The 9,175-nt window shown below is 44.3% G+C and overlaps 1 pseudogene across 1 annotated transcript; it reads left to right on the top strand.

The window, feature by feature from the left end:
- Nucleotides 2,630-3,456, top strand: LOC102175637 (annotated as a pseudogene). Its single transcript, XR_001295475.2, has one exon. The product of XR_001295475.2 is annotated as a 60S ribosomal protein L7 pseudogene (transcript).

The following is a 9,175-nucleotide window of genomic DNA, read 5'->3' as shown; positions in this document are numbered from 1 at the left end:
CTCTCTCCCTCACATCTTTTTTGTTAAGTGGTAAAGATAGATTTCCCCCAATTTTATTATATAATTGGCTAGTTCAGTTCAGTTCAGTTGCTCAGTTGTGTCCGACTCTTTGCAACCCCATGAATCGCAGCACGCCAGGCCTCCCTGTCCATCACCATCTCCCGGAGTTCACTCAGACTCATGTCCGCGAGTCAGTGATGCCATCCAGCCATCTCATCCTCTGTCGTCCCCTTTTTCTCCTGCCCCCAATCCCTCCCAGCATCAAAGTCTTTTCCAATGAGTCAACTCTTCGCATGAGGTGGCCAAAGTACTGGAGTTTCAGCTTTAGCATCATTCCTTCCAAAGAAATCCCAGGGCGGATCTCCTTCAGAATGGACTGGTTGGATCTCCTTGCAGTCCAAGGGACTCTCAAGAGTCTTCTCCAACACCGCAGTTCAAAAGCATCAATTCTTCGGCGCTCAGCCTTCTTCACAGTCCAACTCTCACATCCATACATGACTACTGGAAAAACAATAGCCTTGGCTAGACGGACCTTAGTCGGTAAAGTAATGTCTCTGCTTTTGATTATGCTATCTAGGTTGGTCATAATTTTTCTTCCAAGGAGTAAGCGTCTTTTAATTTCATGGCTGCAATCACCAACTGTAGTGATTTTGGAGCCCCCCAAAATAAAGTCTGACACTGTTTCCACTGTTTCTCCATCTATTTCCCATGGAGTGATGGGACCGGATGCTATGATCTTCGTTTTCTGAATGTTGAGCTTTAAGCCAACTTTTTCACTCTCCACTTTCACTTTCATCAAGAGGCTTTTTAGTTCTTCACTTTCTGCCATAAGGGTGGTGTCATCTGCATATCTGAGGTTATTGATATTTCTCCCGGCAACTTGATTCCAACTTGTGTTTCTTCCAGTCCAGCGTTTCTCATGATGTACTCTGCATATAAGTTAAATAAGCAGGGTGACAATATACAGCCGTGACGTACTCCTTTTCCTATTTGGAACCAGTATAATTGGCTTATAACTGCAGAAAATTAAGGTGTACAAACATACTGACTTAACTTTCATTTATTGTGAAATGATTACCATGCTAAGTTTAGTTAACATCCACCATCTCATGGATTAAAAAAAAAAAAAACAGAAAGAAAAAGAAGAAAACAACACACTTTTCTTTCCTTGTTATGGGACTTCTTGGAAACTTTCAAATGAACCAATACAGCAGTATTAACTATAGCCATCAAGTTGTATATTTCCCTTATATCTTAACATCCTCATTTTCACCATTCCTTCATTCATTCATTGAAGAAGTGGAAGTCATTCTTCAAAGAGCCTGGGTCCCCATCATCTTTCCATCATTGTTTCTACAAACTCTCAACAGAACTTGCACTGTTTGTTATTGTTGTTGCTGCACAGGAGGAAAGGCATCTACAGCTGTAGTCAGCCACAGATAAGGGATGAAGCTGCAGGCAACACGGAGAGCTGAATTCACTCAAGGTTATAGCTTTGCCAAATGAGTAAGGCAGTGGAAAAGGGACCAGAAATTTAAAGGGATATAAAAGGTATTGACCAAGACAATAGATTATAGAATTTAAGTGGAAGTAAAGAAAGGAATGACACAATGGGGTGAGGACACTGGCAAGATGAAAATATTACTAGATTGTGGGTCTCAGTGTGATTCCCTGTTCATTTTATTTGTTCATTTATTAGACTGTCTTCTTCATATCAATTTATAGGCTTCCTTACATACTCTGAATACTATTTTTTGTTGTTTGTAAGCTTGTATTTTCTGTAATTCGTTTTTTTCACCATTTTAAGTGATGAATTCTGATGCACAGATGTTTTCAATTTTGTCAAATTTGTGCTTTATGGCTTATACTTTTTATGTCTTGTTTTGGAACTCCTTTTCTACACTGAGATCACAAAGATACTCTTCCAGATTTTCTTCATAATATTTTCAGGTTTCACACTTTAACTTTGCATCTACTTCACCTGGAATTTATTTTTGTGCATATTATGATGAGGTGCTAGTGGTAGAGAACCCACCTGCCAGTGCCGGAGACATAAGAGACATGGGTTTGATCCCTGGATTGTGAAGTTCTCCTGGAGGAAGGCATGGCAACCCACTCCAGTATTCTTGTCTGAAGAATCCCATGGACAGAGAAGCCTGGTGGGCTACAGTCCACAGGGTCACAAGAGTCAGACACCCTGAAGCGACTGAGCATGCATACATGCATGAGGTAAAGATCCATCCATCTAGTCTCTAACTCTCCCCAATCTGGTTTGTGCCTCTCCAATTCATTAAAAATGCTGGTACATTTCTTGCCAAATCTGAATGACATTTTTCAGTCCCAGCTTTTAATTTTATTCAGTTTTTCAGTAGCAGCTCTCTGCTTGGGTACTGTTTTTGTACTATCTCAGCCCGGGAGTGCTGCTGTAACAGAAGGTCATAGACTGGGTGTCTTATAAACCAAGCTGGAAAGTCTAAGATCAAGGTAGTGACAGATTCAGTGTCCGGTGAGGGCCTAATTCCTGGCTTGTACATGCTGTCTTCTAGCTGTGTCCTCACAGGGAGGAAGTAGCAAGGGATCTCTCCATGATCTTTTTTAAAAGGGCACTAATTCCAGGGGATCAGCCTCTTTCCCGGCTGGAACCATGGAGGTTGCAGAAGAGAAGAAAAAGAAGGTTCCTGCTGTGCCAGAAACCCTTAAGAGAAAGCGGAAGAATTTCGCAGAGCTTAAGATCAAGCGACTGAGAAAGAAGTTTGCCCAAAAGATGCTTCGAAAGGCAAGGAGGAAGCTTATCTATGAAAAAGCTAAGCATTACCACAAGGAATACAGGCAGATGTACAAAACTGAAATTCGAATGGCTAGGATGGCACGAAAAGCCGGCAACTTCTATGTACCCGCGGAACCCAAATTGGCGTTTGTCATCAGGATCAGAGGTATCAACGGTGTGAGCCCAAAGGTTCGAAAGGTGCTGCAGCTCCTTCACCTCCGGCAGATCTTCAACGGCACCTTTGTGAAGCTCAACAAGGCATCAATTAATATGCTGAGAATTGTGGAGCCATACATTGCATGGGGGTACCCAAATCTGAAGTCTGTAAATGAATTGATCTACAAGCGTGGTTATGGCAAAATCAACAAAAAGCGAATTGCCCTGACAGACAATGCATTGATTGCTCGATCTCTTGGGAAATATGGAATCATCTGCATGGAGGATCTGATTCATGAGATCTATACCGCTGGAAAATGTTTCAAAGAAGCAAACAACTTCCTGTGGCCCTTTAAATTGTCTTCTCCACGAGGTGGAATGAAGAAAAAGACCACCCATTTTGTAGAAGGTGGAGATGCTGGCAGCAGGGAAGACCAGATCAACAGGCTTATTAGAAGGATGAACTAAGGTATCTACCAGGATTATTTCTGTGTTCTGGTTAATAAACAATTGAAACAAATTGAAAAAAAAAATAATTCCAGGGGATCAAACCCAGGTCTCCAGCATCGCAGGAGGATTCTTAACTAGCTGAGCCACCAGGGAAGCCCTACTAATGGGATAAAGACTCCTAAATCTCAGCTCATATTAAATTCAGATATGTATAGAAAATGCACTTTATTTGCCTAAACTGGTCTTTCTCCTGACCCTATCTGTTAGATAATGGGGTGAAAAGTTAACCAAATATCTAATTTCTTTTAAAGCTTAGACTCAGAATTAGCCCCTTTAGATCAGTGGTCTCCAACCTTTTTGGCACCAGGGACCAGTTTTGTGGAAGACTTTTTCTCCTGGACTGGGGCTGGGGGATGGTTTCTGGGTGATTCAAGTGCATTACATTTATTGTGGACTTTATTCTACGATTATTACATCAGCCCCACCTGAGCTCTTCAGGCATTAGATCCTGGAGGCTGGGGACTCTGCTTTAGATAGTGTCTACCTCCTTTTGGATGAAAGTGAAAAGTGAAGGTGAAGTCGCTCAGTCCTGTCAGACTCTGCGACCCCGAGGACTGTAGCCTACCAGGCTCCTCTGTCCATGGGATTCTCCAGGCAAGACGTATTCACTAATTCTCCCCCTAAGAGGGATGGCTGGATGGCATCACTGACTCAATGGACGTGAGTCTGAGTGAACTCTGGGAGTTGGTGATGGACAGGGAGGCCTGGCGTGCTGAGATTCATGGGGTCGCAAAGAGTTGGACACGACTGAGCGACTGCACTGAACTGAACTGGAGTGCATCTGGGGATCAGAGGGAGGGATGTTGCTTACTTGTGAATTCTGCAGCATTGAGACTGAGGGACAAACGGCCTGCGCAGATTCTGAGAGCACACTGGTTGGCATTGGTTAGTCTCCTGTATGTGTTCAGTGCTGGTCTCCATTGTTCCACTGCTGTGTCTTCTCTGTTCTTTTGGTTTGAGCAGTGCTCCTGATGGCTTTCTTTGACTGCTGCTGATTTTCTTGCCAGCCCTTCAACTAGCTCACTGGCCCATTGACTGGGTGATGGCTTCCATTACACTAGATAAATTTCTTTGTTCAATCACTGTCAGTTTTGGTATACTTACTTAAATACTGTATATATGTGCAATTGTCAGTTCATGTTAGATATTAGAAAGCTTATTTCCCCCTTTTTATAAATATAAAAAGAAGTCCTCATATTTTCTCCCTTGGTTACTGAGAGGTGTGGATTTCAACAACTCCATGGGAATGGGAGATGAAGCTTTGGCCTAGAAAAAGGAAGAGAGAGACTAGACCCAGGGTAGCTTCACGGAGGCTGATCTCCATTAACCTCGGCTCTGAGAACAAAACTGAAAAAAACAACAAAAAAAACCCCTCCCCTAAAAATTCACAACCCTGGACTACCCTCAGTCACTTTAAAGTTTGAATTAAGACTGTGCTGTCTGGGAATCCCCAGCCAAACATTAACCGCATTTAAAAAAAAAAAAGAAGACTGGCAGAAGCAAACCCGGAACCAAGGGGACATTCCTCGCCCGCTGCCGCGGAACCCAGAGGCGTCGGACCACGCGTTCCAGGGGCAGTTGCTACACCGCCCGCAGGGCCGCCCCCTCGGAGGCTCCCGGCTCTGCCTGCGGGTGGGGCTTTCCCACTTCTCCGGGTTCCCTTGGCGCTGCGTGACTATGCTGCGCGGCAGAGGAGGCTTCCTGCCGCCCACCGTGGCTGGCCAGGAACACGAGTTTGACAGCCTTTTCGAAGAGCTCTTGCAGAAGCTGGGCCGCCGCGGGGACGGGCTGATGGACATCGCGGAACTGCAGGAAGGACTGGAGGCCCTGGGCTTCCCTCCGGGCGGGGAGGGGGAGGTGGGCCTTGGTGCATTCAGGCCTCAGGGAGCGTGCGGGGCGGGAGGCTCTGCAGGGGTGATATGGGGGTGGTGGCGGAGAAGACCCCCTCATCTCTTTGGGGCCCAGTCCCCAGACGTTTTTTGGTGTGAGCTGCTTCTCCAGAGACAGCCTGCTGGTGGAACACTTTTCCACACGTTTCTGTCCTATAAGTGAGCTGCTCCGGTGAAACATGTAGCAGTCTTACCTAAAAATAGGGTCCAAGCCATCAAAACACAAAAGGTTTGCTAGGCATTCCTACAGGTTAAGGGAACCCCTGGAGGAAGCCGACTGCCTGGGCCTGGGCGCAAATTCGTTTAGTTCTTGGAAACTCCAAGAGTCTGTCTTGATGGCCCCTCCTGAGCGTCCCATAGGGCGTCCCATAGCTTGGGTAGTGGGGCTGGCACTGAAGGGCTCCCCACTAACACCTTTGGGAATTCCCTGTGTGTGTACTTGCTACTCAGAATACTGGAGTGGGTTGCCATTTCCTTCTCCAGAGGATCTTCCAGATCCAGGGATTGAACCCACATGCTTTGCCACTCCTTCATTGGCAGGCAGATGCTTTACACTGAGCCACCTGGGAAACCCCAGTTAAAACCGATACTTGTCGGTTTAGAAGTCGCTGTCAGAGAAGGCAATGGCACCCCACTCCAGTACTCTTGCCTGGAAAATCCCATGGACGGAGTAGCCTGGAAGACTGCAGTCCATGGGGTCCCTGAGGGTCGGACACAACTGAGCGACTTCATTTTCACTTTTCACTTTCCTGCATTGGAGAAGGAAATGGCAATCCGCTCCAGTGTTCTTGCCTGGAGAATCCCAGAGACGGGGGAGCCTGGTGGACTGCCCTCTATGGGGTTGCACAGAGTCAGACACGACTGAAGTGACTTAGCAGTAGAAGTTGCTGTACTGCTCTATACCTTACACCGTAGAGTTATCCTTAAGCTCAACAAGTGACAATATCAATATTCACGACTGTATTCTCAGAGGGTCCTCATTTCCACAACTGTATGTTTAACTAGCTGACTTACAGTAAGAATAAAGTCTTTGTTTTACTTAAATCTTCTCTAAGAGACTAGTGGCTTCAGCAGCACCATGGGAACCTGTGTGCACATGAGTTTGAAAAGGTGACAGTACACCAGGCTTTATAGAAATATTTTCCTTATGAGGTGACTGAATTACATTGAATTGTGGGAAATAGTATTTAATAAGTTTCCATCTGGTAGGCTTGAATTGAATGATGGATGTGAGAGCAGAGAACACTGAATCTAGAAAAAAACCATACAGTCAGCACAGTAACACATAGTTTATACACCGTAGTTCTTAGGATTTATGTAGTGTATACCAGAGGAATGGGGGATGGATTAATGCTATCTAACATTTTTGTTATGGAAACTGATGGTTTGATCCCTAAGGCCCAACCAACCACAGATTCCAGTCCTAATTTTATATAACATATATTGCTTTCACTGGATTCTGTGTGTCCAAGACTTTTTGTTGCACTCACTTTGTGTTACACAGAATCATCAAACAAGCTGATGAAGTTATGCTTTCCTTCAGAATGCAGCCCCAGAATCTTGTTATTCCATCTCTCTTCTCAGGCAAGAGCTGGGTCTTCTGCTTTAGCAGCCTGTCAATTTTATCTTCTATCCATTTATCCCAGTGGTTCTCAACTAGGGGTGATTTTGTCCCTCAGAGACATATGACATTTTGGATGGTTGTGACACTGGGAGATGTATGTGTGTGATGTGAAGGATGTAGTGAATGAATGAGTCAGTCAGTCAGTTCAGTTGCTCATTCGTGTCCGACTCTTTGTGACCCCATGAACCATAGCATGCCAGGCCTCCCTGTCCATCACCAGCTTCCAGAGTCCACCCAAACCTATGTCCGTTGAGTCGGTGATGCCATCTAACCATCTCATCCTCTGTCGTCCCCTTCTTCTCCTGCCCTCAATCTTTCCCAGCATCAGGGTCTTTTCAAATGAGTCAGCTCTTCCCATCAGGTGGCCAAAGTATTAGAGTTTCAGCTTCAACATCAGTCCTTCCAATGAACACCCAGAACTGATCTCCTTTAGGATAGACTGGTTGGATCTCCTTGCAGTCCAAGGGACTCTCAAGAGTCTTCTCCAACACCACAGTTCAAAAGCATCAAGTCTTCTGAGATCAGCTTTCTTTATAGTTCAATTCTCACATCTATACATGACCACTGGAAAAACCATAACTTTGACTAGACGGACCTTTGTTGACAAAGTAATGTCTCTGCTTTTTAATATGCTGTCTAGGTTGTTCATAACTTTCCTTCCAAGGAGTAAGCGTCTTTTAATTTCATGGCTACAGTCACCACCTGCAGTGATTTTCGAGCCCAGAAAAATAAAGTCAGGCACTGTTTCCACTGTTACCCCATCTGTTTGCCGTGAAGTGATGGGACCGGATGCCATGATCTTCATTTTCTGAATGTTGAGCTTTAAGCCAACTTTTTCACTCTCCTCTTTCACTTTCATCAAGAGGCTCTTTAGTTCTTCTTCACTTTCTTCCATAAGGATGGTGTCATCTGCATATCTGAGGTTATTGATATTTCTCCTAGCAATCTTGATTCCAGCTTGTGCTTCCTCCAGCTTAGCGTTTCTCATGATGTACTCTGCATATAAGTTAAATAAGCAGGGTGACAATATACAGCCTTGACGTACTCCTTTACCTATTTGGAACCAGTCTGTTGTTCCATGTCCAGTTATAACTGTTGCTTCCTGAACTGCATACAGGTTTCTTAAGAGGCATGTCAGGTGGTCTGGTATTCCCATCTCTTTCAGAATTTTCCACAGTTTATTGTGATCCACACAGTCAAATAGTCAATAAAGCAGGCATAGTCAATAAAGCAGAGATAGATGTTTTCTTGGAACTCTCTTGCTTTTTCGATGATCCAGTAGATGTTGGCAATTTGATTTCTGGTTCCTCTGCCTTTTCTAAAACCCGCTTGAACATCTGGAAGTTCACTGTTCACATACTGCTGAAGCCTGGCTTGGAGAATTTTGAGCATTACTTTACTAGCGTGTGAGATGAGTGCAATTGTGCGGTAGTTTGAGCATTCTTTGGCATTGCCTTCCTTTGGGATTGGAATGAAAACTGACCTTTTCCGGTCCCGTGGCCACTGCTGAGTTTTCCAAATTTGCTGGCATATTGAGTGCAGCACTTTTACAGCATCATCTTTCAGGATTTGAAATAGTTCAACTGGAATTCCATCACCTCCACAAACTTTGTTCTTAGTGATGCTTCCTAAGGCCCACTTGACTTCACATTCCAGGATGTCTGGCTCTAGGTGAGTGTGAGTGATCACACCATCATGATTATCTGGGTCATGAAGATCTGTTTTTACAGTTCTTCTGTGTATTCTTGCCACCTCTTCTTAATATCTTCTGCTCTGTTAGGTCCATACTGTTTCTGTCCTTTATTGTGCCCGCCTTTGCATGAAATGTTCTCTTGGTATCTCTAATTTTCTTGAAGAGATCTCTAGTCTTTCCCATTCTATTGTTTTCCTCTATTTCTTTGCATTGATTGCTGAGGAAGGCTTTCTTATCTCTCCTTGCTATTCTTTGGTACTCTGCATTCAAATGGGTATGAATTTGCTTTTCGCTTTTCCTTTGCTTTTCGCTTCTCTTCTTTTCACAGCTATTTGTAAGGCCTCCTCAGACAGCCATTTTGCTTTTTTGCATTTCTTTTTCTTGGGGGGGTGGTCTTGATTCCTATCTCTTGTACAATGTCATGAACCTCTGTCCATAGTTCATCAGGCACTCTGTCTATCAGATCTAGTCCCTTAAATCTATTTGTCACTTCCACTGTATAGTCATAAGGGATTTGATTTAGGTCATACCTGAAT

The sequence above is a fragment of the Capra hircus genome, chromosome 3 (assembly GCF_001704415.2).
Source record: "Capra hircus breed San Clemente chromosome 3, ASM170441v1, whole genome shotgun sequence".
NCBI classification, from domain to species: domain Eukaryota; kingdom Metazoa; phylum Chordata; class Mammalia; order Artiodactyla; family Bovidae; genus Capra; species Capra hircus.
Note: the sequence above shows the minus strand (reverse complement) of the source record. Positions and strands in the feature narration are given on the sequence as shown.